This window comes from Chiloscyllium punctatum, chromosome 7 (assembly GCF_047496795.1).
Source record: "Chiloscyllium punctatum isolate Juve2018m chromosome 7, sChiPun1.3, whole genome shotgun sequence".
Classification (NCBI taxonomy): domain Eukaryota; kingdom Metazoa; phylum Chordata; class Chondrichthyes; order Orectolobiformes; family Hemiscylliidae; genus Chiloscyllium; species Chiloscyllium punctatum.
The window spans coordinates 67,260,060-67,287,969 of record NC_092745.1 but is presented as its reverse complement, the minus strand read 5'-3'; the positions used below and the strand labels follow the sequence as shown (position 1 = coordinate 67,287,969).

Genomic DNA, 27,910 nt, shown 5'->3' with positions numbered 1-27,910 from the left:
GTGCTAGGATCCCTGTTGCTTGCAATATGTATATATACAAATGATTCTGAGGAGAACGTAAGTGACTAGTTTAGTAAGCTTGCATACAACACAAACTTTGGGGGAGCTGCAAATAGTGAGAAGGATTGCCAGAGGATACAGCAGAATATAGGTAGTTTGGTGACTTGGGCAGAGAAATGGTAGATGGAGTTTCATCCGGATAAATGTGAGGTGATGCATTTTGGATGATCAACTGCGGGAGGAAAGTGTACAGCAAATGGCAGAACTCGTAACAGCATCAACATACAAAAGGACATAGGCATACAGGTCCACAGTTCCTTGAAGGTTGCAATACAAGTGGATATGGTGGTCAAAATGGCATATGGCATGCCTATCTTCATTGGTCAGGGTTAAAAATCACACAACACCAGGTTATAGCCCAACAGGTTTATTTGATAGCTCTGGTTGTAAACCACCTGATGAAGGAGCAGACCTCTGAAAGCTAGTGCTTCCAAATAAACTGTTGGACTATAACCTGGTGTTGTGTGATTTTTAGCAATGTACACCCCAGTCCAACACCGGCATCTCCAAATCATTGGTAAGGGCACAGAGTAGAAAAATTGGCAAGTCATGTTGCAGCTGTATAGAACTTTAGTTAGGATACATTTGGAATATTGTGTACAGTTCTGATTGCCACACTACTAGAAAGATTGTAGAGACATTGGAGAGGGTACAGAAATGTTTTACCAGGATATTGCCTGGTTTGGAGGGTGTTAGCTATGGAGAGAGATTGGACAAGCTTGGTTATAACTTGAATGCCGAAAGATGAGGAGTGACGTGATAGAAGGCTACAAATTTATGAGAGGCCTGGATAGAATGGATAGTCACAATCTTTCTCCCAGGGTAGAAATGTCAATTACTAGAGGACATAGGTTTAAGGTAAAAGGAAGTAAGTTTAAAGGAGATGGGAGAGGGAGGATTTTTTTTTAAAACAGAGAATGGTAAGGACCGGGAATGTGCTGCCAGAGGAGATGGTGGAGGTGGATACAATAGCAATGTTCAAGAGGCATCTTGACAGATTAATGACTAGGCAAGGAATAGAGGGAGATGGGCCATGGAGAGGCAAAAGGTTTCTATTTTGGAAAGACGTCATGTGTTGACACCTACTTGGTGGCCCAAAGTGCTGTTTCTTTGTTCTTCTAGTGTCTAATATTTTATGACATCGAGTGTTAAAATGAGTCTCTCATTGAGCAGACTCAAAGCTAATAGTCCAGCTATTTCTGATATTTGAGTTTTGTGACGCACGCAATATTTCAACCTAGTGTGCCAGACTCACCATTGTTTACTTATTACAAGTTTTGCTGATTTTCTAATTAAAATGTGCTTCAGCGAGCAAATCAATTAATCAAGCACTCAGCAGCGAATGAAGAGTTTAAGTGATGACAAATTAACATGTGGAGCCACAGGAGGTTTTCAGTGAACAGAAACAGCCCTCCTTCCATAAGCCTTTATCTCTAATTATTTTAAAATGTAGTGTTTCTACAGGTCATTCCAAGTCATGACATAATTAATCACAGAACCACTTCAGCACAGGAGGTGGCAAGTTGGCCTGTCTGAATCTCTGAAAGAATGCTTTGCCAAATGCCACTCCTGTGTTGCACTTCACATTTTTCCATTTCAGATAATAATCTAACTTCCTTTTCATTGCCACAATTGATCCCTTCTCTACCACATTCTCAGGCAGTGTAATCCAGATCATAACAACCCACAGTGTGATCCCCATCTCACCTCTACTTTCTTTGCTAACTACCAAATATGTGACCCCTCTTCTTAGAGAGTCATAGAGTCATACAGTGAAGAAGCAGATCTTTCGGCCCAAACAGTCCATGCTGATCATAATCCCAAACCAACTAGTCCTATCTGCCTGTGCTTGGCCTATATTCCTCCAAACATTTCTTATTCATATACTTACTTAAATATCTTTTAAACATTGTAACTGTTCCAGTATCCACCACTTCCTTGAAATTCAGTCCACACTTGAATCACTTCTCCGTGTCTTTTTTAAACCTTTTTCCTCTCACCTTAAAAATATGCCCCCTAATCTTGAAATGTGCCACTCTAGGGAAAAGATACCTGCCATTCACCTTATTTTTTTCTCCCTCTTGACTTTATAAACCTCTATAAGGTCATCTCTCAACCTTCTAAGTTCCAGTGAAAGGTCCCAGCCTATCCAACCTTTCTTTATAACTCAAACCCTCCATTCCTGGCAACATCCTGGAAAATCTCTTTCGAACCCTCTGTATTTAATAATATTTTTCCTATTACTGGGCACCAGAACTGGACACAGTACTCCAGGAGAGGTGGCACGGTGGCTCAGTGGTTAGCACTGCAGCCTCACAGCACCAGGGACCCGGGTTCAATTCCAGACATTGGCGATTGTCTGTGTAGAGTTTGCACAATCTGCCTACGTCTGCGTGGGTTTCCTCCCACAATCCAAAGATGTACACGTTAGGTGAACTGGCCGTACTAAATTGCCCATAGTGTTCAGGGATGTGTAAGTTGGGGGTAAATGTAAAGTAATGGGAAATGGGCTAAGGTGGGATACTCTTTGGAGGGTTGGTGTGGACCTTTGGGCTGAAGGGCTTGTTTCCATGCTGCAGGGATTCTATGAATTAAAAGGCCTCACAACCTCAACATAATGTCCCAACTCTCAGACTCAAAGGTCTGAGCAACAAATGCCTTCTCAAGCATCCTGTCTATATATGATGCAAATTCTTCTTGATTCTTTTAACAATGAGAATAGTGTGTCTCTTTTTCTGAATGGATCATTCAGGATTGTGAATATATACAATAAAGCTCCTCTCACGATAGAATGATGGGACAGACTCGATGGGCTGAGTGCCGTCATTCTGCATCTATATCTCAAGGGTTATGGTCTCAAACTTCATTTCTCCCAGGAAATCAATGCCAACTACTCCAGTCTAACACAAAACAAAGAACTGCAGATGCCAGAAATCTCAAACAAAAGCAGAAATTCAGCAAGTTTGGCAGCATCTGCAGAGAGAAGGCAGAGTTAACGTTTTGAGTGCCGTGGCTCTGGACTCAATCCAGGATGGAAGGGTAAATGAACTCTTTGTTTTATTTATTCATTCGTATATACTTGAGTTTGTGAACACAATGATTAGATTAGATTCCCTACAGTGTGGGAACAGGCCTTTCAGCCCAACAACTCCACACTGAACATCCAAAGAGTAACTCACCCAGACCCATTTCCCTGTGACTAATGCACCTAACACTATGAGCAACTTAACATGGCCAATTCACATCTTTGGACTGTGGGAGGAAACCGGAGCATCTGGAGGAAACCCACACAGACACGGGGAGAAACTCCACACAGACAGTCACCCGAGGCTGGAATTGAACCTGGGACCCTGGTGCTGTGAGGCAGCAGTGCTAACCACTGAGCCATCGTGCCACCCCAATGAGTACAAAGAGGTCTTGAGATGGGAAAACCAATTCACCTAAAGGGTTCTGAGAAAGCAGCAGCAAAAGCTTAACCTGCTGCTGGGAGGATCAATTTCTGCCTCCTGCCCAATTCTGTACCTTTGGGCTACTGTTATAAAACTTAACAGTGGTTCTGGTGGAAGACTTGGCCCACTGACTTCCTGTAATTCCAGGCACATGAAACATACTTGGAGACTATACGGACAAATGCATTAAATTATACATAACCAATTGAAACAACCGTGATTACTAAGAAACTAATGAGTTATTAGCAAATATATGTTCCTCAATGTTATGATCTTGGTGAGGTTAGATAAAGAGAATAAAGCATTTAACGTCCGAAAACAATCTCAAATTGAATTGGCACTCACCATAAGGTGTAACAATAAAATTGAAAATTCTAGCTGTGGAAAATAGATACATAACAATTCTACTTGTTTAATCTTTACAAAAGTAATGCATTTTTAGCAGCTAGGATTTTAAACCCTATCAAGATATGGATCACACAGCTGACAAGCTGTATTGACCATGATTTTCTAACTTCAGAGACAGTGCTCTGGAAAAATAGCTTAAACCCAAGAAAATCATGATCATTATTGATTCTTATAGGGGCAGAGCTATAATATTTGCTGTTTTCAGTGAGGATAATGATGGATCTGTTCAAAAACCAAGCAAAATATACAGTAGCGTAATTTAATGATGTGTGTAGTCACCAATGTGGTCTTGCCGTAGTGGTGGTGTCCTTACCTCTGAAACACATTGATTGATTCAAACTTTCTACAATTGACTTTAAATGTTCCTTTATGTTGCCTAAGGTTTCCTTTGGAGAAAGTGAGACTGCTGGAGATCAGAGCTGAAAAATGTGTTTCTGGAAAAGTGCAGCAGGTCAGGCAGCATCCAAGGAGCAGGAGAATCGATGTTTCGGGCATAAGCCCTTCTTCAGGAATGAGGAAGGTGTGCCAACCAGGCTAAGATAAAAGGTAGGGAGGAGGGACTTGGGGGAGGGGCGTTGGAAATGCGATAGATGGAAGGAGGTTAAGGTGAGGGTGATAGGCCGGAGAGGGGGTGGGGGCGGAGAGGTCCGGAAGAAGATTGCAGGTCAAGAGGCGGTGCTGAGTCCGAGGGTTGGGACTGAGATAAGGTGGGGGGAGGGGAAATGAGAAAGGTTTCCTTTGACAGATATTATTACATTCTTATGATACATATAGTACATGTGCCCAGGAATATTTGAACACAACTGAACATAATCTTGGTTCTAATCAAAAGGAGGGGGGTGGTGGTGGTGGTGGAATGTAGCCTCCTTTGTGGGAAAACACCTCAGGGCATCTTAGAAAATGTTTCCACCTCCTTCTCACCTCAGACCTTCCGGATGTGACAAACACATTGATGAAGATAGAGCAGTGGATGTGGTGTACATGGATTTTAGCAAGGTGTTTGATAAACTTTCCCATGGTAGGCTCATTCAGAAAGGAAGGTCGCATGGGATACAGGGAAATCTGGCTGTCTGGATACAGAATTGGCTGGCCCACAAAAGACAGAGGGTGGTGATAGATAGAAAGTATTCACCCTGGAGCTCAGTGACCAGTGATGTTCTTCAGGGATCGGTTCTGGGACCTCTGCTCTTTGCGATTTTTATAAATGACTTGGATGAAGAAGTGGAAGGGTGGGTTAGTAAGTTTGCTGATGACATGAAGGTTGGTAAAGTTGTGGATAGCATGGGGGGCTGTTTTAGGTTGCAAAGCGACATTGACAGGATGCAGAATTGAGCTGACAAGTGGCGGATGGAGTTAAATCTGGAAAAGTGTGAAGTGATTCACTATGGAAGGTCTAATTTGAATGCAAGGTTAAGGGCAGGATTCTTGGCAGTGTGGAGCAATAGAGGGATCTTTGGGTCCATATCTTCATAAATCCCTTAAAGTTGCCACCCAAATTGATAGGGTTATTAAGAAGGCATATGGTGTGTTGACTTTCATGAGCAGATTATGCTGCATCACTATAGAGCCCTAGTTAGACCACATTTGAAATACTGTGTTCAGTTCTGGTCGCCTCATTATAGGAAGGAAGTGGAAACTTTAGAGAGGGTGCACAGGAGATTTACCAGGATACTGCCTGGATTGGAGGACATGTCTTATGAAGAAAGGCTAAGGGAACTAGGGCTTTTCTCATTGAAGCAAAGAAAGAGGAGAGGTGACTTGATAGAGGTGTACAAGATGTTGAGAGGCATAGATAAAGTGGATAGCCAGATAATTTTTCCCAGGGCAGAAATGTCTATCAGGCCGGGGCATAATTTTAAGGTAATTGTAGGAAGGTTAAGGAGAGATGTCAGATGTTGGTTCTTTACATAGAGAGTGGTAGGTGCATAGAATGCACTGCTAACAGTGGTAGTAGAGTCAGATATATTAGGGACATGTAAACAACTTTTGGAAAGGCACATGGAAGAAAGTACAATGCAGGGTATGTCGTCGATCTGATCTTAGATCAGGATTAAAGTCAGCACAACATTGAGGGCTGAAGGGCCTGTACTGTGCTGTACTGTTCTATGTTCTATGTTCTTCTGAGGACCTGGGATACCTGTGCATCAGCAGTAAATTTAAATATGGCACTCAAATGAACCTTGAAAACACGATCTATGTTTGTCAACAAAGTGTCCCATCACTTCACAGCACAACTCTCAGAATCTGGATATAAGATCATAAGACATAGGAGCAGAAAGTAGGCCATTTGGCCCATCAAGTCCGCTCCTCCATTCAATCGTGGCTGATAGGTTTTTCAACACCATTCTCCTGCTTTCTCCCTGTAACCCTTGATCTCGATACTGAAGAACCAATCTATGTCTGTTTTAAATATACTCCATGACCTGGCCTCCATAGCCTTCTGTGGCAACGAATTCCACAGATTCACCACTCTCGGGTTAAAGAAGGTTATCCTTATCTCCATTCTAAAGGGTCTTCCCTTTAATCTAAAGCTGTGCCCCTTGGATCCTCACCTCTCCTGCCAATGGAAACACTTTCCCAACAGTAGTTGACACTGGAAACTATTTTTGTTGCTGGAAGGGTGTTTACCTGGTGTGAGGGAATTACAAAACTCTCAAGTAATATAAATTAGGGTGAATAAGATCAGTTGAACTGTCAAGCTGTGAAGTTACTTAAATCCCCAATCTTTCTTTAAAAAAAGGCTGCCTGTGCCAGTGAGTCTTTATAACATCAGTTGTAGCAATTACAATAACTGTTTGTTGACATGACCTGAAGGGCTATCATTAGGTCATCATTATGCTTTCTAAGGGATCCTGTAATCACAGTTTGATTAGTAGCTCAAATAAATTATTGAACATTTAGCTGTCTTTGCTTTGAGATTGTAAATATGTCGGGTTTTTTTTAAATGAAGTGGACTTAAATGTTTGGAAGAATTTTCATTGATGTGAGTTTAAAAGAAATTCTGTTACAACCATATAGAACTTGATTTAAATTCATCTCAATATGGATCAAGTTATCTGCCCATGATGGATACTGGGTGAGCTGGCTTGGAGAGTGTAAGGGCAAAGGATGATGTATGCATTGACATGAGTTGGCACAGATTGGGCTTGGGGTGCAGCTGGGAGGATGGTTCTGTGTGAGGGGTGAGGGCCCAGAATTTAACCAAACAACTGGACTAAGTCCCAAAGAACTAAAGTAAGCCTTTTAAACAACCTCTGCACTCAACAGCTCCTGTAGCCAATCTTTGTCTGGGTGGTAGAGCCTGAGTCCATCCTGGATGAGGTTAGACAAACATGCTGATGCTACCTAAAACCTAGACTCCTTGCTGTGAGCACATGAATAAAGCCAAACCAACATTTATTTTCCCCTTTGTAAACCAGTGTTATGCATTTTGTTATGGACTTTAATCTATTGTATGGAACAATATCGACCCCGTAATTGTCTGCAGTTTCAAAACTCTATGGTTAAAAGGCAGTTGGGTTCAGTACTGAGAGAGTTATGTGACCAAGTCTTCTTGAAGGTTGGGAGGGAGGTAACAGTAAAACTTGCATTGCAGATAACAGTCTATCGACCATTCCAGAGATTAACATTTTTCAATCCATCATCTTACAAGATAGTAATTTAATACAGTAATTTAATTGCAACCTGATAGTGCAAGGTATTTTTCTTGGAGACCTCTTTGTCTCTGTAACAGATTATAACACAATAATTAGTATTCCACACATATCAGCATGGTACATGAGATATTGATTGTCTGTTTTTGGCTTCTGAGAAGCCTCTGAAAGGAATTGCTAAGTCTAGTCATATGATTGCAGCAGCCATTTTTGTTAGGACAATATAACACCGAGAACTGCAGGTATAGGAGGAAATCTAACTTTCTTCAGATGGTTAACTGAACTTGAAACATTAACTCTGTTTTCTCTCCACAAATGCTGCCAGACCTAAAATGATGAAAAGAACTGTAGAAGATGGAAATCTGGAACAAAAACAGAAATTGCTGGAGAATCTCAGCAACAATTTTTTTCAGAACTGGACTGAGTCCAAAATGTTAACACTTATGCTGCCAGATTTGTCGAGTGTCTGCAGCAGTTTGTTCTTTTTGTGTGTGTTTCAGACATTTGTTAGACTATTTAATGTATTTTTAGAACATTCTTTTTTATTAATTTTTAGAACAGGCATGTATTACAATTTTCAAAAAATCCATTTGAAACACACGCCATACAGCTGTGATGTGCTTGTGCAGCAATACATGCAACTAATGTCTTGCGTGATGGCGAAGTCTAAAATGCCGGTGCACGTCAAATGTTCATCCTTGGTCATCACGCACGAGGCACTGTTATTTATTTTCAGTCGTTCTGTCACTCAGTGAGTCAGATAAAGATTATTAAAGCAGTTACTTAGGCTAGCTTGTAGACCCACAGGAACTGTCCATTCAGTTGCAACTTTGCCAAAGTGGCTAGCCTTTCTGCATGATAAGAAATCATATTACCTTGGGGAACGTCACATCGGACCCTGATCTGATCTTCAGCTGCTCTCTTTCCAACAGGCATTAGTGAATTGCAGTTGTGATTGGGAAACCTGCTCGATTTTCCCTTGCTAACCTCAGGAAAAGCAATAACAGTTGTAACACCATTAACACTGCCAACAGAACAACTAGCTCAGAAGCAGCCAATGAATTTAGGGGTTTTTTTGACCAATGTGGCTGACCAATCTTTCAGTCAAGTGGTGCTGAAGTGCCTCATAAGTAGCAAATCAGTTTTGGTTTAATCTTGGTGGTTTTGCTAACATTTGAATTTTAACCTACAAGTAATTTTACTGTGCGTGATAGTTAAACTGTCAACATAAACCCCTGACTTGAAAGTGCCGGTGTTGAACTGGAGTGGACAAAGTTACAGTCCAACAAGTTTATTTGGAACCACTAGCTTTCAGAGCCCCTGATGAAGGAATGGCACTGTGAAAGCTAGTGTTCCAAATTAACCAGTTGAACATATAATTAGGTTCAGTTTACTTGAGTAACATTCAGTACTATGTTAGGAACACGGTTAAGAATAGCATTACGCCATTGAGTATTGTATTAGCCATTTGACTCAATACATCTGTGCAAATGTCCATGCTCAATATGAACCTTCTCACAGTCATTCTGACTTAACTACATCAATTTATCCTTCTGTTAAATTCTCCCTCATGTTTTTATATTGCTCTCCTTAAATACATCGGTGCTAGTCATCTCAACCACCCATTGGCATAGCTAGATTCTAACTATTAACTGGATACAGACTTTTCACCAGAATTTCCTTTTGGATTTGTTCATGACTATCTTATATTTACAGTCACTAGTTCTAGTTTCTCCTCAGGCAGAAAGATCCTCACAAGATAGACGTCTAATCTCTTCTGACAATTTTAAACATATCCATCAGTTTATCCCTTTGGCTCCTCTTTCGTAGGTTAAAAAAATACCCTTGATAAGTCTAGCCTTGTAGTTTTGGTAAATGTTTTTATGCTTCTTCCGTAGCATTTATATATTTTCATAGTATTTTACGTGTGGTCTAACTCAAGTGCTATGCAAGTTTAACATTATTTCTTTGCTTTACAATTCAATTACTCAAGAAATAATCTCCATGAATTCTTTGCTTTTCAAAATAACCTGTCTTTTTAACCTGTGTTGCAACTTCTAATGGTTTCTGCATTTTCCCACAGATTCTTTTTGCACCTTTACTCATTTATTTGGATCCCCAGGGAGAAATTTTGACCTCTCTAAATAGATGGGTTGGAACTGAATGCAGATTATGTGATTTTTAGAAATGGAGTCCCTCATCTAGGTCTAACAGAGACAAGTTTGCATCAAGTAACAATTGGTTCAATTAACATCCTTATCAGAAATTTAGAGCACTTTCTAACTTGTTTGTAATTTAGCTCAAAACTTACTTCGGGGAGCATTCACTTCCAAAGGCTCAGGAAACTGGTGAGGGAAATCGAGACAAATTCAAGTCCCAGTTTAGGCAAGTACTGAAAATTCTCATTGTTGAATCTGAATAAAACTTTATTTATTTCAGCCAGTATTTTTGATTCCTCTGGCAAAGTCCTGGGCCTCCTCCATCGCCAAATCCACACCAACCCATGCCTGGAGGAAGGATGCCTCATTTTCCGCCTTGGAACCCTCCAACCATACAGCATCAACGTTGATTTTGCCAGATTCCTCATTTCCCCTCTCCCCATCTCAACCGTCCAACTTGGCACCACCCTCCTGACCTGTCCATCTTCATTCCCACCTATCCACTCCACCCTCCTCACCAACACCATCATCTACTTATCACCTTCCTAGCTACCTTCCCCTAGCCCCATCCCCACACTCCTATTTATCTCTCAGCCACCTTCCCCACACCCCAGCCCCCCAACATTCCTGAAGGGATTCTGCCTAAAATGTCGATTCTCCTGGTCCTTGATGCTGCCTGACCTACTGTGCTTTTCTAGCGCTGCACTTTTCGACATCAGAAGAGGGAGGAGCCCGGTGTGGTTCTTGGAATGCAGTTGTGTAGTGACATTACCACTGTCATATAAACAAAGCCTCTGGCTAATGGCCTGGGGACGGAAGTTCAAATCCGGGTACATAATAGCCTGGTTTGGCAACTGCTCTGTCCAGGACTGTAAGAAACAACAGAAGATGCTGTGAACAGCCCAGACCATCATGGAAGTCAACCTTCCATCCATGGACTCCATTCGCTGCCGCAGAAAGGCTGCCAACATCATCAGAGACCCATTGCATCCCAGTATTGCTCTCCTACAACCTCTTCCATCAGGCTGACGATACAGAAGCCTGAACACACGCACCAGCAGGTTCAGGAACAGCTTTTTCCCGGTTCCTACTAGATTGATGAATGGACTCTTTCGCCTCAAATATTGCTGACCCTGTTAGTGTTGAACTCACCGAGTGCACGCACTGTGCAATGTAACCTGTATGCCTCTAAGTCTTTTTACAATCTTTGATCTGTACCTCCTTGCAAACTACGATCTGCTGATAAACAAAGCTTTTCGCTGTTCTTCGGTACACATGACAATAAAACAATCAATCCCTCCATAACTGAAGGTGAAATTCAAATTCAATTAACTAACCTGGAATTGAACACTAGTTTAATGCCAACCATAACGGATTGCATTTAAAATTACACATCTAGTTCAACGATATCCTTTAGGGAAGGAAATCTGCCATCCTCATCTGGTCTGACTTACACGTGGCTCCACAGCCGGTTCAAGGGCAATACATGTTTACTTTGCCAGCAATGCCCACTCGCTATGAAGTAATGAAAAAAGCCCATTCTTGGTAACAATAACATGGAGTTGGCTGTAGTTACATGCATGAGGCAGGTCACTATTAGGTTTGCCAGAGCCAACAGGCACTTAAATACCCTGTGTGGATAATAGCCAGAGTGAGATGGCACTCTGGCTAACTTCACTGATGATTATGATTTGGAGATGCCCATGTTGGACTAGGGTGTACAAAGTTAAAGATCACACAACACCAGGTTATAGTCCAACAGGTTTAATTGGAAGCATGAGCTTTCAGAGTGCAGCTCCTTCATCAAGTGGTTGTGGAGTGCACAATTACAAGACACGGAATTTATAGCAAAATTTATAGCAGGTGAATCCATGCAGGACTCTGTTAACTCATTTTGTAGATTAGAATCAGTCTAAATATTATGGCACAAACAGGGAACACAGGGGGTAAACAACTTCAACACATTATCTGGGCTGACACCGATTGTCAAAGTTAACCTGAGAATGTAACTTTTAAAAAAAAGTTTTGTGATTTATATATGAAAGAAGTGAAACTAACATGGTCATTCTAACAGATGATAGACTTAACAAGCAATCAAGGTATTTTTCAATATATAATTTCAGTTACATCACACTTTTGCTGTAAATTCTGTGTCTTACAATTGTGCTCCATAACCACCTGATGAAGGAGCAGCGCTCCGAAAGTTTGTGCTTTCAATTAAACCTGTTGGACTATAACCTGGTGGTGAGTGATTTTTAACTTTGTTCACTGATGATGGTCAATGCCAGCTATTGGGACTGAAAGTGGGAGCTGGTTCGACTTTGGCCCAAGGCACGATGACACGGGGGCCATGGTGTGTCAGTGGCAGGCAAACAGTGGTTTTGCCAGGGCTATCATTCAATTAGGGGCAGCAACCACATTACTAGGAGTAGCTATTGCTGAGGCCACATCACCAATAAATAGGCAGTGCTATCAAAGGCAGGTCGGAGTGCGATTTGGGAAACCAAAGATGGGAAGAAGGGGTGTGGAACACCAGGATATGTGAGGGAAGCCCACCATGGACCCATCAAGGATGTCCACCTTAACCCCCCGGCCCCTCCCCATTCCTAAGAAACATAGTAGAAACTGCCTCACATGTTGTCCTGATGCAGGCAAAATGTCCACAGAGGTAGTAAGTGACCTCAATTGACCTATTAATGGAGTTGGACTCTTCCATTTTCTGCACTATTGTGGCAACTACAAGTAGCGTCTATCTGGCTAAGGTATAAATGCGTCTTTAGCCTTCCCCTAAATTTCCAGGATTCATTATCTGTGCCAGGCTTAGTTTGGACAGGATTATAATTCCTAAACCAGGCACTCCACAGCTGTCCCTGCCAGCAGTGTCTGTTCATGCTCACTTGAACCATCAGGTGAAAGTCCAACTCACTAGTGACCTCATCGAAGTGCTAGTGTTTGTGCTGGTGTGGTGTTGTGTATCCTGTGACACTCAGGAAAATTAAATCTTCTAATAAACCGTCCCTGTAGATGGCCTCAAAAACTTGCTAGTTGCAGAAAAGCCTGGGATGACCAATACAATATTCAATCTTCTCATCAAGTCATGGATGAATTAAATTTAGAATGGGCATGTCAGAGGTATTCACTGTTTTATTATCTTTCTCTGTATTCCCAGTCTTTTCAACTTCAAAGGGGAGTGACACAGATATGCTGTTTATCACTCTGACTTCATCCTCTCTACCTATGAGCTGAACACCTCTAGATAATGCTTCTCCCTTGCATTTTATACATTCATCTCCTGCAATGAGTGAGGCATCAGAGTAAGTAAAAAGCAACGCATCAGTAGGTTGACCATCGGTCACATGGATCACATTGCCTAAGGATAGGAGTGAGAAGCAACAGTGATAGATAAATGAGTTGATCAAGTGCATGGTGGTGAAGAGTGATGTGATATAGAATGCTTGACAAGGCAGAGTAATGACAGACAGGACTTCAACCACAGGATGCTGTTAAATCAGCAAAGGTACTCCTATGGTGACTATGTCCTTATATCACTTCCTACAATACAACCATGACTTGAGCACCAAACTGCTGCTGTTCATCTCTTTAACTATCTTCAAACACAAGCTTGGTGAGAACTGCAGGTGCCTTCCTTCCCTTAATGGGGACAAGTATGGCTTGACTACTCCTGACTGTAAACCAGCAGCAATTCCAACAAGGCATCATTAAATCTTGACGCAGCCTTTGCTCTATGTCCAGTAACAATTCTGAATACCTTCACTTTCCATTTGCCCAGTGCCTTTAAGACTGCTTCATGCTGCTTTGCTACAGGGCTGATGAGCAGCTTGGAGCCACAACGCGAGGAAGGAAAAAATAAATGGACCGACCAATCAATCAATCCAACCCACTCAGTTAACTTCCTCAGGTGCACCATTCACTAGCAAACCTCATTCAGAGGCTATCCTCACACAGATTTCTCAAGGAATCCTTTTTGTTGTGCTAAAAAATATGCCTTTTCATATTTATCTAGATTATCACTCCCCTCCCATCCCCACAGTCCTCCTATGCATTAACTATTTTGGGAACTTGATGTTGAAATTGTATTTCTAACCCAGAATTCAAATCTCTTCAGTAAATAATACACAAGAGTTGTCCCAGCAGTGATCAGTGCCAACTTTTGCCAGCGTGAGTAAACATACTTACCCTATACTCTCCAATTTGTGGTCTTTAGTCAACTTACTATCAATTCTCACCTACCTCTTTACTCCACTGACCTTTGACAAAGTGCTGACACTAACCACTGACTTGTCAAAAGCCTTTTGAAAATATAAACATTTGTCTACTATGTCAGCCTTGTCTACTCTCTGCTGCTTCTTCAAAGAAAGCCAAAAACTAGTCAGAAACGACCTTCCCTTTTGAAATCTGTGCTGACTTCTCTTTATTATTTTTTTTCAGTTTCTGGAATTTTTTTCTATTACATCAGTGAGGAAGGATTTCATCACCTTTCTTGCCACCAATATTAAGCTGTCTGATCTGTAATTCCCCTGACCTGTTCCCTCTCCCTTCTTAATTACATGTATCACAATAGCTATCGGTCAGCCATCTGAGATAATTTCCTTTTCAAATGAGGTTTTATTTCAGTCTGAGTCTGCTATCTATTCTCTCACCTGTTTAATATGCAAAAATGCAATCCATCTGGGCCTGGAGTTTTATCTTCTCTAAGCTTAATTAGCTTATCAATCATCCTCCAGTTTTATCTTAAATATCTTCACATTACTTTTAAAATTACTTTCTTATGTCATGCCACATTAATCTCCTTGATAAAGACCAAGGTAAAGTAATTATTCCATATTTATTCCATTTTGTTATCAGTACCTGTGAGTTCAGTGTCTATTTCTCACCACTCTAATCATTTTTCTAAATGTTTGTGTCAGTTGTGTCTATAGAACACTATTATTTCTTCTGATTAAATTTTATAATTGAATTTTAAAGTTTCTTGTTGCCTTTCTAATTGTTTTTTACCTTCCTAATCTCTATGTACACTTTTACATCTGACTTTCCTTTGTTGTCTATAGAGTGTATTTAATATTTAATAATCGTTCAAATACTTTGGGGAAAATTGCATTGTCTTTACATCACAACTGATGCAAATAAAGACAATTGTACAAGACAGGGATTCTCATTCCCATAGCTGGAGCGTGTGAGGTTCATGTTGTACTGCTAGGGGTTCACATACGTTATGCCATTTATCTTTAACTGATGGTGTGAAACAGCTGACTTAACAATGCTAATCTGGCTGGCTGCCAGGCCATGATTATTTATCTAATGACAGATTTTCTGGAAGTCCAAATGCATTTCAGATACAGAACAATTGATTTTGACTCTGCGGGCTGGATTTAATGGAGGTGACTGGGGTCTCACCAACCAGCTGGGGAGCTGATGGGAGCTCTTCGTTTGTACAACGCCTGATAAACTAAGTGTCATATAACCGGACAGCATTGGGACCAAAGACCCAGGACCCAGAAGTCCTGCCTGCCAAGAGCTACCGACCAATTAAAGCTGGCAGCTCTATTGAATGGCAGCAGTACAAGGGTTGGGCCTGTTCGGCACCCACCTGAGGCCTGGCATAGCTGTTGGATACCAAGCTGCAGATTAGTGGCAATGGAGGAGGTTGGCAGTAATGGCAGCAGGAATTCCAGCCATCTCAGATGCCCGGCTCCCTAAACAGTCACTATGCCATTGAATAAATGAGCTGCTGAGTAACCCTACATGGGTGGTCTTGTCAGTACCTCCTAGAAAAGCAGGAGAATGAGGCTCTTCACTGGGAGTTAGTTATTGAAAATCTCGGCGGACAGGTGGACAAAGAAGTTTCCACCAGCCTTCTGGCTGTGGATCGATCTGTCAGGGTGGAGGCAAGAAGGTGGGGGGGGAAGTTCCCCACCTGACATTCTCTGGACTGAGTGAACTAGAAATGGTGAGACTGCGTATCACTTTGGCTAAAGGGTGCAACTGCATTGGAGGCAGTTCAGCACAGGTTCACTCGATCAATTCCAGAGGTGAAAGGTTGGTCTTTTGAGGAGCGATTGAGCAGTTTAGGTCTATACTTGCCAGAGTTTAGAAGGATGAGAGGAGATCTAATTGAAGTGTACAAGATGCTAAAGGGGATTGACAAAGTAGACATAGAGTGGACGTCACCTCTAGTGGTGCAAGCTGGAACAAGTAGTAATGGTTTTAGGCTAAGGGGTGGCAGAAACGGGGATGAGGAGGAATTATTTCTCCAAAAAGGTCATGAATCGCTGGAATTCCCTACCCCAGAACGTGGTGGGTCCCAGGATACTAAATAGCTTTAAGGAGGAGACAGGTTGTTAATTAGTAATGGGTTAAAGGGCTATGGGGAGTGTGAAAATGGAGTTGGGGTTGAGATCAGCCATGATCGTTTTTAATGGCAGAGTAGGCTGAAGGGGTACTCTTTATGTTCTGACATAAATTGAATTTATTGTCATGTGTACCGAGGCACAGTGAAAAACTTTGTCTTGTGAGCAATACATGCAGATCACATAGTTAAGTAGCATAGATAAGTAAACAACAGCAAAAACAAACACATAGGTATGGGTGAACGTTAAGAGTTTGTGAGGTTCATTCAGTATTCTAACAACAGTAGGGTAAGGTAGAAACTGTTTCGAAATCGGTTGGTGCGTGTGTTCAGGCTTCTGTATCTTCTCCCCAATGGTAGAGGTTGTTGAAAAACATTGCCAGGGTGGGATGGATCTTTGGGAATGCTGGTGGCCTTTCCTTGACAGTGGGACTGGGAGATGGATTCTATAAATAGGAGGTTGGCCTTTGTGACTGTTTGGACAAAGTTCACCACTCTCTGTAACCATCTCCGATCTTGAACGGTACATTTGCCATACCAGGTAGTGATACATCCAGACAGAATGCTCTCGATGTCGCACCTATAAAGGTTGGCAAGGGTATTTGCCGTCATGTCAAATTTCCTCAGCTGCCTGAGATAGAAGAGACGTTGTTGGACCTTTGTAACCAGTGCATCCACATGAAGTGTCCAAGAAATCTTGTTGTGGATAACCACTCCCAGGAGCTTGACACACTTCACTTGTACCACCTCTGTGCTGTCAATGTGTAGGGGGGCATGAGTAACATCCCACTGAAAGTCAATAATGAGCTTCTCAGTTTTGCCAGCATTGAGAGCTAGATTGTTCTCAGTGTACCATTTTTCCACCTCCCGTCAGTGGTCTGTTTCATTGCCATCTGAGATCCGACCGACTATGGTGGTATCATCAGTGAACTTGTAAATGTTCTCCATTTCCAAATTCACTATTTCGGAAAGGCTTTACATTCTACTCTGTGAGATAATATTAAATGGGTAGTAGGGAGTTTCCAGTTTGTTTTAAATCTTTTGTTGCACATAATCGCACAAAGTTACAACTACCATGTAAGCAGACATAGGAGGGTGTGGACAAAAGTCAAGCTGCAAGCCATAATATTGATTTGCAAATCTAAACTATTTTTTAGGAAAAATCTGTATTCCTTACAGTGTGGAAAGAGGCCATTCAACCCATCGAGTCTGCATAGACCCTTCGAAGAGCATCCCATCCATGCCCAGCCCCTTACCCTCTCACCATAACCTGTGGGGCACAACAGGACAATTCAGCATGGCCAATCCATCTAGTCTGTACATCTTTGGAATGTGGGAGGAAACCAGAGCACCCGGAGGAAACCTACAGAGACACAGGGAGAATGTGCAAACTCCACGCAGACAGTTACCCAAGGGTAGAACTGAACCCAGATCCCTGGAACTGTGAAGCAGCAGTGCTAGCCACTGTATCATCCTGTCACAATCCCTCATTCTTTGTTTATTGATTGGTCATGCATGCCTCAGGTTTTTTTCTGAAACAGAAAATGCTAGAAACACTCAGCAGATGCTTAAGGAAAGAAAAGAGCGTTTAATTACTTTATCTGCTTTGTTTTAGCCTGACTCAAGGAGAAGAAGAAAATCAAAAAGTAATTCTACACCACAATTGGACTTGTTAGCTTATAATTCATGAAAGACAAAGGATCTCAAATAAAAAAAATGTAGGGAGCAGAATCATGGAATCCCTACAGTGTGGAAGCAGGCTATTCGGCCCATCAGGTTCATGCCGATCCTCTGAAGAGCATCCCATCCAGACCCACAGCCCTACCCCATGCCTGTAACCCTACATTTGACATGGCTAATCCACCTAGCCTGCACACTTTGGCTGTGCTAAGTTGCCCAATCTGACTATCCTGTGTGACAATGCTGTGGCTTTAAGAAGTTATTTTGTCCTGGTTTCTTTAAGAGAAAAATTGAATGAGAGATGCTGAGCTGGTTAGTTAAGACGAGTTGTGTAAACAGTTTGGGAGGCCTTAGGTTTTTTTTAACGCAGCCTGAGTGGGTGTGGCCAGCTCTGATGGAGCAGAATTTCTGGCTTTCAGTTTCTCGGTAGCATCAGAAGCTGCTGGATTCTCAAGAGTTGGAAGCTTCAGTGAATGTCTCCTGGCTGCTACTCTCTCTGAATTTTCTCTTGATCCTTCTTCCTTCTGGTTTGAAGAATTGCATGTGAGAATCTGTTTCTGAATTTGCCTTTTGTCAACGACTGTTTATGGGATGTTACTACATAGGAAAAGTTAGTGGCTAACAGCTATTGTATCAATTATTGATATGTTTTCACACAGAGTTGTTATTCTAAATATTTCTTTCTTTTGCTTGTATTTTAACTGTGTTTAAACAAATTGTGCTTTTGCTTAACGTGGAGTAGTTTGACCAGACACATCACATCTGGAACACGGCACTTCACATTTGCCTTTAAAATAAGAAAACATTAGGTTCTAGGCTACCTTCTTCAAGTATTTTCAGGGGGTCTGCTCTGGTATCTTTGCATATCTTTGAACAGTGGGAGAAAACCAGAGCACCAGGAGGAAACCCACACATACACAGGGAGAACATGCAAACTCCATGCAGTCACTTGAGGGTGGAATCAAACCCGGGTCCCTGGCACTTTGAGGCAGCAGTGCTAAACACTGAGCCACTCTGCCCACCCTAAAAGAACGATAAGGGTGGATAAACTTCCAAAAATGAAGTAAGGGCACAAGGAAAGAATTAATCAAGTATGAACAGTATGCCATTAGAAATAAAATTAGTAACATAAGAAAATCCAAAGATGTGCAGGTCAGGTGAATTGGCCTTGCTAAATTGCCCATAATGTTAGGTGTGTTAGTCAGGGGTAAATATAGGGTAGGGGACTGGGTCTGGGTGGGTTACTCTTCGGAGGGTCAGTGTGGCCCTGTTTCCGTACTGTAGGGAATCAAATCAAAAAAAGGAGCAGGTAGAAAGGCATATAGAATGCTTATAACTAAATGCCTTGTCTTAGGATTTCAAATTCATGGATGAACTCTGAGGGGGCCGAGGGGGGGGGTAACACATGTTAAAATGACAGTATTACACTAACTGAGCTCTGGAGGGATCGAATTCACAGTACAGCAGGGCTTATAGATGTGAATTAGTTCTCAGATGCAACATCTGAACCAGAATATTGGAGACATGAGAAGAGAGCTTGTCATTGCAGTGATGGTTCAGTCAGTGCTGTAACATCGACTCTTATCTTTTCAAACACATCAGGGACCATTGTTAAGTTTGACTAGTGGATTCCACTCTGAAGTGGGATGGCGGAGGTGGGGGAGGATGTTTCACTAAAAGCTGATGCTGGATCCAGACTTTTGAAAACATGAGAAGTGGCAAAGCTAGAGCCAGTCAGGCATCGAAACGCCGGGAGGTAGCTGGAATAAAGGAGCAAGCAGTTGGAAAATTAGCTTTTAAGTCAAGCAGGAACGGCCCACTGAAGTGTTCATTATTTTGTGCTATTAGGTGAAAGGCAAGTTGAATCGATGGCTATAAGTGAATCCAATTGTAACTGTTATTCTGTATGTTTACCTGATGGAAAATAAAGCAGCTAAAAACGATTCATATTCAGTCTCTCATCTGACTGCACGATCTGTCATCAAAGAGATTGATGATCTAGTTATGCCAGTTTGAATATCCAGTCCAAGACACAATAGAATACAATTGTTCCATTTCAAGTTATGCTATTGCAGCTGTCAATTCCTGGAATATATTTTCTATGCCATAGTTGCTGCCCTACTGTAACCTGTTTTCATCGCAATTTTAATTGATTATCAACCATGAGTTTATTTACTCTTTTTTTCTTATTTTTGGTCCTCACCACAGAAATGGAGGGCCATGTTTCTCATGCCAAACTCCCGATGTGTTTATGATAGCCAGCAAGGCCTCAACTTTGTACAGTTTACCATAACTTTAAAATTAGGCTATTGTCCTATTTCCGGATTTTTTTTCTGACAAATTCTATCTGGTAACAGCCAAACTTTATTTGGAAATTTATTGGAAATTGGTTATTAGTTTATCATTAAAAACTAATGGTATTCCAAACTGTGGTATTTGTTTACAATCCATGTTATGAAGATGTGGGTGTACTGTACCTTTAAGAGAGTTAAAAGCTAGCAGAACTACCGGACAGCACCAAGTGTTCTGAATAAGGTAACAATGTTACACTGGGTTGAAAGCTAGATTAGTTGGGTTGCCTGGAAATGACAAAACAGATTTGAATTAGACCAATCAGTTTGAATTATACACCGAAAAATACCAAATTCCAATCAAGTTTGAATTTAGTATATTGACAATCTTAAAAGCCAATGACATAATCCAATGCTTTGGGGGTATAAGACTGGGGAAAACTGAACAGCTGGGAGGGGAACTGCCAAGCCAATGACATCTGCAGACTGCCCGGAGAATAACTTTCTTAAAGGTACCTTTATCAATCAGTGACCTGTGAAGTTCAATAGCTGGCTGGTTTTGAAAACTGGAATTTTTGGTAACTCTTAATTGGGGGTTTTATCGGACTAGTATTATAGAAAGGAAGGTAAAGGATAGCTTAGAGGAAGGAGTTGTAAATAGTTGTTAGTTAATTATTCTCTGTTATACTTTAAGAAATAATGTTGTCAATTTTTATTTCTTGGCCACTCGAATTTTCACAGATTACTGCACAGGATAAATCTTTTCTGTATTGCAGGTTTAAATTAAGCAGAAGGATTTACCCTGTGTCATAACATCCATAATTAGTATTGAAAATATTATTTCAGTTCTAGGACCAAGGAAATAAATCCTCACCTTAGACGAGACAGAAATTAACATTATTTGCAAATTCTTTAGCCCCAATTCACTTTCCTCCACAATCACTGCACTTCCCTCCCTTGTAACAACACAGTTTACAATGTGAGATCCATCAAAAGAAATTATTTCTTCCAGGTTTTTTGTTTGCAGCACATATCTGTGTTCACATTTTGTGCTATGTGTCATCTTTGCTTTGACAGTGAGGTAGTTTTTCAGCAGCATGCTTCATGAAATAGGCAACAAAAATTGATGTTATAATTGCATATAGATACTGGATTATGCATGTCTGCCCGAGAATTCATTTCCAGACTTTGAAAGAGTTAGAATATCAATCAACGCCTCATTTAAAGTTTACACTAGAAAACAAATAACTAAACAGGCAAATAGAACTAGATAATTTGTGGGGCACTAGTTATAGATTTAGCATTATAGATACCATTTCAAGAATGAATAATGAATGACTACAAAACATGTCAGCATTGCCGCTGACTGGAAAATCCAACTCAAGAAGGAATTAAGCAGTGTTTAGTAAAGTATCGAGAAATGAAGGAGGGCAAATTTTAATGGGGTGGGGGGGAGTGCCTGATTATTGGCAGCCATAATTTAATTAGATTTAAAGTAGTTATGGAAAAGGGCAAAGGAAACAAAAAAAAGATAATATTCAATTGGAAGGGTCAATATCACAGAATGCATGGAAACAAAGGAACAAAGAGCTAGAGAAGAGTAGCACCCTCTTGGCTGCTAGAACACAGATAAGATTGCTAACTTGGTCAAACAACAAGGTACGCTGGGTACACTGGCCAAGTAAAACTCTGAAGTCACAAAATCCAAACACCATACTCAGTGCGAACACAGCGGCCAAGTGCTGATGACATTAGCATAATGTGAAAGGCAACAGTTATTCTGGATAGACATACCTCCAGCAACTTATTCACCAAACAAATGAGGGTCCAGACAGAAAGATCCTGTTACACACAAAAAAACAAGCAGTAGCAAGCCATCTGAACAATTGACAATGTTTCAAACTATTAAGTGCATCTCCCTGTTTGGTCAGGACTATAGAAAGTTTCAGAAAACCATTCAAAAAGGTTTAGAAAAAAGGGTTCACCTGCAAACCAATCCCTTGAACCTTCTGAGGAGACCAACATGGTCAAAGGCAGACACCCACTGACCATCTGGAGAAAAAGGGGTGGGGGGAGGGCAAAGGAAAGTGGAAGAGGGAAAACAGTTTTTCAGTCTCACAGAGACAGAGCGCGCTGCTGTCTACAAGAGACCTGGGAAGTGCTGTGAACTTCAGGGGCTGAATAGGATTAGAGACAGCATTGTTTTGTAGTAAACACTAGTGCGACTCGTTTCCTAATAAAGCTGTGACTGTTTGCATTGGTACCGACTTGTGGTCACAGTGATTTGACCGCTTCGGTATTGTGGGGTACCTGGGAAAATTCATTCATAACATTCTGGTTGGAGTTGTCTAACTTATTTTAAAGAGGAACTAGACAACAGAATCCTGAGAGAGAGGAAAATAAACCCTGTGGAAATTGTAGGCATTTTTATCACAAATTCTATAAAATCTCAGTTCCATTCAACTTAGCTTCCTGATAAACCTTTACAGAGTCTGCTTGTTCTTTTGGTTTACTTCTTTGATCTGATGTGACTCTTTCCATAATTACTTCAACCAGGTTTCTCACTAGCAATTTTCTCCTCTACCATCCTGCATTTTTCTTTTTTCCTTCCTGTTAATTGCAATGACTTTTCTATGAGGCCTAAACTCTTCAACCAACACATTTGCCACCTTCTCCATTACCACTTGTGTAGAATCTCACACGGCTGCCAACCTCCATCATTTGCAATATTTCCTTTGAAGGAAACTTTGGATTATATTGTGCATTAAAAAAAATCTTGCCAAGGTGCTTAAAGGACTTTTCTTTTGACCATACAGCTTACAGCAGATTTCTGCTTTAATTAGGGTCCACATCAGATGTTTCTCCTTGAGACTGAAGTCCTGCCACAGATTGTACCTTCATGACCAATATAGATTTGTTTACTGACACAATCCAATGATGTAGACAACGTTCAGATGCACAATTGTCTTGCTTGTGGCTTTATCATCACAAAACCATTTTTTGCATCTTCTCTCTCCAGCTCACAATAATCATGGAAAACATGCCGGTGTATTTTTTAAAAATTATATCATGTTACTCATTCAACTTACAGCTTCCCATATGCTCTGCCTTTTTCAATGCAAAAGACCAACATACATTTTCAAATTTGTTGCTATGCAAGACACTGTCTTCCTCATACTAGTTCAAAAAACAAATAAATCAATAAGAAAACAATTTGATGCTGAAATTATGTTTTAGAAAAAAGTATTGTGGAGTTAATGAACGGTAACGTAGCAAACTTGTTTCATAACCATATTTCTAATGGGATTGGAATATAATGTCATATGCTTCTTCAAGTCATTGGACTAGGTGATGCCACAGGTACTGTTTACTGTGGTCATCAATTAAAAACAATTTTGTGCTATAATGAGATTCATGTAAATCACAATGATGCAACTGGTAACAATGTCACCAATGCTTTGACTTGGATGAGGGAGCCAAGGGCACAAATCAAGGCAGGAGTGAGAGTAGTTAGGAGAACACAGGAGGCTTCAAGGTGACTTAAGCAAATTGAGTGATGGGCAAATACCATGGCAAATGCAGTATAATATGGATAAATGGGAAATCATGCACCTTGTTTTGAATAACAGAAAGGATGAGTATTATTTAAATGGAGATATATTGGGAAGTCTGGATCAACAAAGGCAGCTGGGTTTCCTTGTAAACAAGTCAGTGAAAATAGACAGGCAGATGCAGCAATTAGAAGGGCAAAAGATAAATTGGTCTTCAAAGCTAGAGGATTTACTTTCAGAAGTATGGACATTATACTCCAATTATACAGGGCCTTGGAGTACAATGTCCATACTTGGAGTACTGCATGGAGTTTGTGTTGTCTCACCTATAAAAGGATACATTTGCCACTGGGGGAGTAGAGTGGAGGTTCACTAAACTGATACTGGTGATAATGGGACTGTCCTATGCGGAGAGATTGGTTCAACTGGGCCTTTATTCACTAGAATTTAAAGGAGAAGAGGGGGCTCTGATTGAAATGCAGAAAATTCTAACAGGGCTGTACCAACTAGAGGCAGGGAGGATGTTTCCCCTGGTTGGAGTGTCTAAAAACATGGGACATGTGGGGTAGACCTTTATGATGAGATGAGGAAACATTTCTTCACTCAGCGGGTAGTGAACCTTTGGAATTCTCCACTACTGAAGGCTGCAGAGGCCAAGCTACTCAATATATTCAAGAAAGAGATAGATACAGTTCTACATTTAGAAGGCATCAAGGGCTATGGTATTGAGATACAGGATCAGCCAAAATCCTACTAAATGAAGACGACTCAAAGGGCTGACTGGCTGATTCTTGCCCCTAGTTTCTATTTGTCAGAGGGTATATGAGTCTAGAGTGAGCTTGTGAAGAGAAAGGTCTTGGACACTACACTGGAAAGCTGTGTTTGATAGCCTATTCTGTACAGATGGAAATAAAACAATGTTACAGTGTATAAGGAGTTGAAGTGCCTTGCTTGGAGATAAGAAAGAAGCAATTTTGGCGTTAGTATATGTACAGATACTTACAGACTGTGATATTCTCAGTGGTAATTCGATGTGTGGGTATCACTATTGGTTTAAAGCACAAGGTGAAACAAAGGTTAACAAGGAGTTCCCAGATTAAATAAAGCATTATAGGTAGCTCTCCTATAACGTGGTAGCTGCATTCCCATGTGACACCATGTTATAGAAAACCACGCAATAGAAGTAATGGGGATTATGGGAAAAACAAGGTTGGGGAAAAAACACCAAAACTATCAGTAAAAATCGAAACAAAAGTAGTAGTTAGCCTGACACAAATAATAGCACAGTCTAAGTAAATTTTTGAATCATATTTTAACGAAATAAATACAGTAAATTTGACACTTTAACACTAAAATCACTGACTACAACACTATACCTTTCACAAAGCTCTTCATCAGAAAGCACGTGAGTGACAGACCACGTGATACTGATGTGGAGTCCTCCCTAAGATTCTCCTCCTGTTTGAAATAAAGTTCCTTCTAAATGTAGACTGCAATTTCCAGTTTCAAGCGAAGTTTCAAGATTTGCAGAGTTAGTTGCATTCCTGTTTTAGCTGAACACACAATGTGCATTTTGCAGACAGAGAATCCTGAGGTTGGGTTTTGCTGTTTAGCTAGTGCCGGGGATGGAACTGTGTAACAGTGAACGGGAGTTTGCTTTATTAAAAAAAAACTGCAGTTCACAAATCGCATTATAACCAAATCGCGTTTAAAAAACGTGTGTTATAGGCGAACTACCCATATCTGTTTTGTTGCAGTTCAACATGGCAACACAAATTAGCTGCGTGAACAGAAACAAATCCTGGGAGAGGAGTGAATTATTGTGGTGATGATTGAGTGTAGGAATGACAGCGCTACATTGGATGTAAATTAAGACGACAAGCCATTCAATCCAACTGATTCATGCCAGTAGTTCGGAGATCATAAGAAATAGGAGCAGGAGTTAGTGTTCAGTCCACCTAACATGCTCTACCATTCAATAAGAATATGGCTGATTTGATTGTAGCCTTCACATGATTTGCTTGCTTGCACCCCGTAACCCTTGCTTTCCTTTTTGGAAGAGAATTCCAAAGACTAATGAACCTCTGAGAAAAGAAATCCTTCCTTGCCTCTGTGTAACAGGACCTCCAGAAACAGGTGGCAGTGATGGGGAGAGATGGTGTGGTGGAGGGACCTGAGCAGTGGAGCTCAAGCAGTCAAGTGAACACTCTCTGGGTGTCTTTGGCAAAAAGAATACTCATGGAGAGAGGGCGAGACAGAGAAAGGATTTCCTCAACCAGAAATGATTCCATGCAAACGCTCTATCTCCTTTGTTTTACCTCCATATTTATAAAGAACTCATGCCAGTGGAATAAATAACCCCTTCTTCATGATATTTGGGCTGTCTCTCTGCTTAAATTGTGTAATGCACCTGTCTTCAATGGGGAGCTGGGGTGCTTTTTATGCTCCTCCCAAATCTCTTCATCTCATCTTCCAGCCTAATGCTTTGTTCTTTCCAACCTCATGTTTATTCAGCTTTCCCTTAAATGCATTTACGTTATTCTCAACTATTTTTTGCATTAACAAGTTCCATCAACCCACCAGTCTGTTTTCACCCACCTGTGTGTAATATGGGAGTTGCTTGTTATGTCTAAAACAGCCTTTTTCCTCATCAATAGAAGCTTTGCTTAGTTTCCTTTGATATCGCTAGATGTTTGGTGCCGCACAGTCAATTGCATTACCGTTCGCTGGAAGTCTATTTCCTCTAATGCCTCTGGAACCATTTACAGCTAAAATCACTTTGCTAGTCCAAACACTGTACACTTGATCTACTGTTCTTTTATTCAAATAGCTCCAAACATCTCTCCGCAGGTGGTAAAGAAGCATGTTTTAAATATAAACAATCCAGCTGCTCTTTGGAAGCTATCTTTCTCTCAGCTTTCAGATACTTTGGGATTGTTACTAAGCACTGCATCTCCAAGGTTTACTGAACATCTGCTGCACCACAGATTTTTATGACAACTCCCCAGCTCATCATTATTGTCTGAGGCCTTCTGGTAGATAAGTCTTAATTATACAACAGTGTGCGTGACTTTTAACTCTTTTTGATCCTCAAACTTGATTCCAAAATGAATACATTTCTATACAGTATTAAGTAGCAATGATTTCCTGCAGAACATAGTCATCTCAAACAACTTGAAATTTATCCTTACCAATGACAATTTTTCATCCAAACAAAAAAACAAATGCATCACAGACCAATTTTCTTCCTTTGTCTATATCAGGGAGAAAAGCATTTTTCATAATCACCTGAGTAAATGAGAATAGAAAAGCAAGATGCTGGAGAAAAATATGAGAAGGGTAAAATCATAGTTAAAGTGTGTGCATTTTAAGGAAATGTCATATAATCAGACATTGAGAATGAAACAGAAGGCAGCAATTAGACCCTTCATGTTCAGACTGTTTCTCTGCAACAGCAACTTAACCTGTTCTACCTCTCTGCATTTTCTTCATTACACTGCATATATATTTTGTTTCAGGCAATTATTCCAAACCTTTGAAAAATCCAAGATTGAACCTGCCTCCAATACATGACATTAAATTCTAGATCTCAAAAACCCAGTACGTAAAAGGGCTTTTCCACATGTAGCATGTTATGGAAAGCAATGGTTCTGAAAGGTTTGATGTTGGAGACGACATTTCCAAACAAATCATGTAACTTGAACTTAGCTGCAATCATGTTAAGACCTTCTTCTTGTTAAATCTGACAAACGATTATTCCTCTACCACTGTAAAACAAAGTTAAAAATCACACAACACCAGGTGCATTTGGAAGTACAAGCTTTTGGACCACTGTTCCTTCGTCGGGTAGCAGTGGTCCGAAAGCTCGTGCTTCCAAATAAACCTACTGGACTATAACATGGTGCTGTGAGATTTTTAATTTTGTCCATCCCAGTCCAACACCGGCATCTCAGCATCATAATAAAACAAATAAAAGTAGTTCTTCTATAATGCGATTGTTGTGTTCCCATGTTATGTAAAAATTGCACCTTAGCAACAGCACTTAAAGTGTTGGTGATGTAATTGCGTGACAACCAACACATATTTTAAAAGTAGGAACTTTAGAAATAGTGTCCCCAATTTATCAATCGCGTTACAATGAATTCACGTTAATGAAGTGCGTGTTATAGCATAATACAGTACCTGTAGCTCTTTCTAACTGGCTGCACAGGCCTCCAAGGCCCTGTAGATGGTGCAATGTTTGGAATCAGGAGTCAATGCCGCGATCAGCCTGCTAACACTGACCACTGTGC

General features: G+C 40.8%; 1 protein-coding gene and 1 long non-coding RNA gene across 3 annotated transcripts in view; one reads left to right on the top strand and one right to left on the bottom strand.

Moving 5' to 3' along the window:
• LOC140479766 (uncharacterized) overlaps window positions 1-11,422 on the top strand; it is a 57,231-nt gene extending 45,809 nt beyond the window's left edge. Inside the window, exons 2-4 of the long non-coding RNA XR_011961117.1 lie at window positions 2,937-3,099; window positions 4,299-4,463; window positions 10,010-11,422. This is a non-coding gene — a long non-coding RNA (uncharacterized lncRNA). The remainder of the gene's footprint in view (window positions 1-2,936; window positions 3,100-4,298; window positions 4,464-10,009) is intronic.
• LOC140479765 (potassium channel subfamily T member 2) overlaps window positions 1-27,910 on the bottom strand; it is a 723,557-nt gene that overhangs the window by 64,313 nt on the left and 631,334 nt on the right. The gene's annotated exons all lie outside the window — the stretch shown is intronic.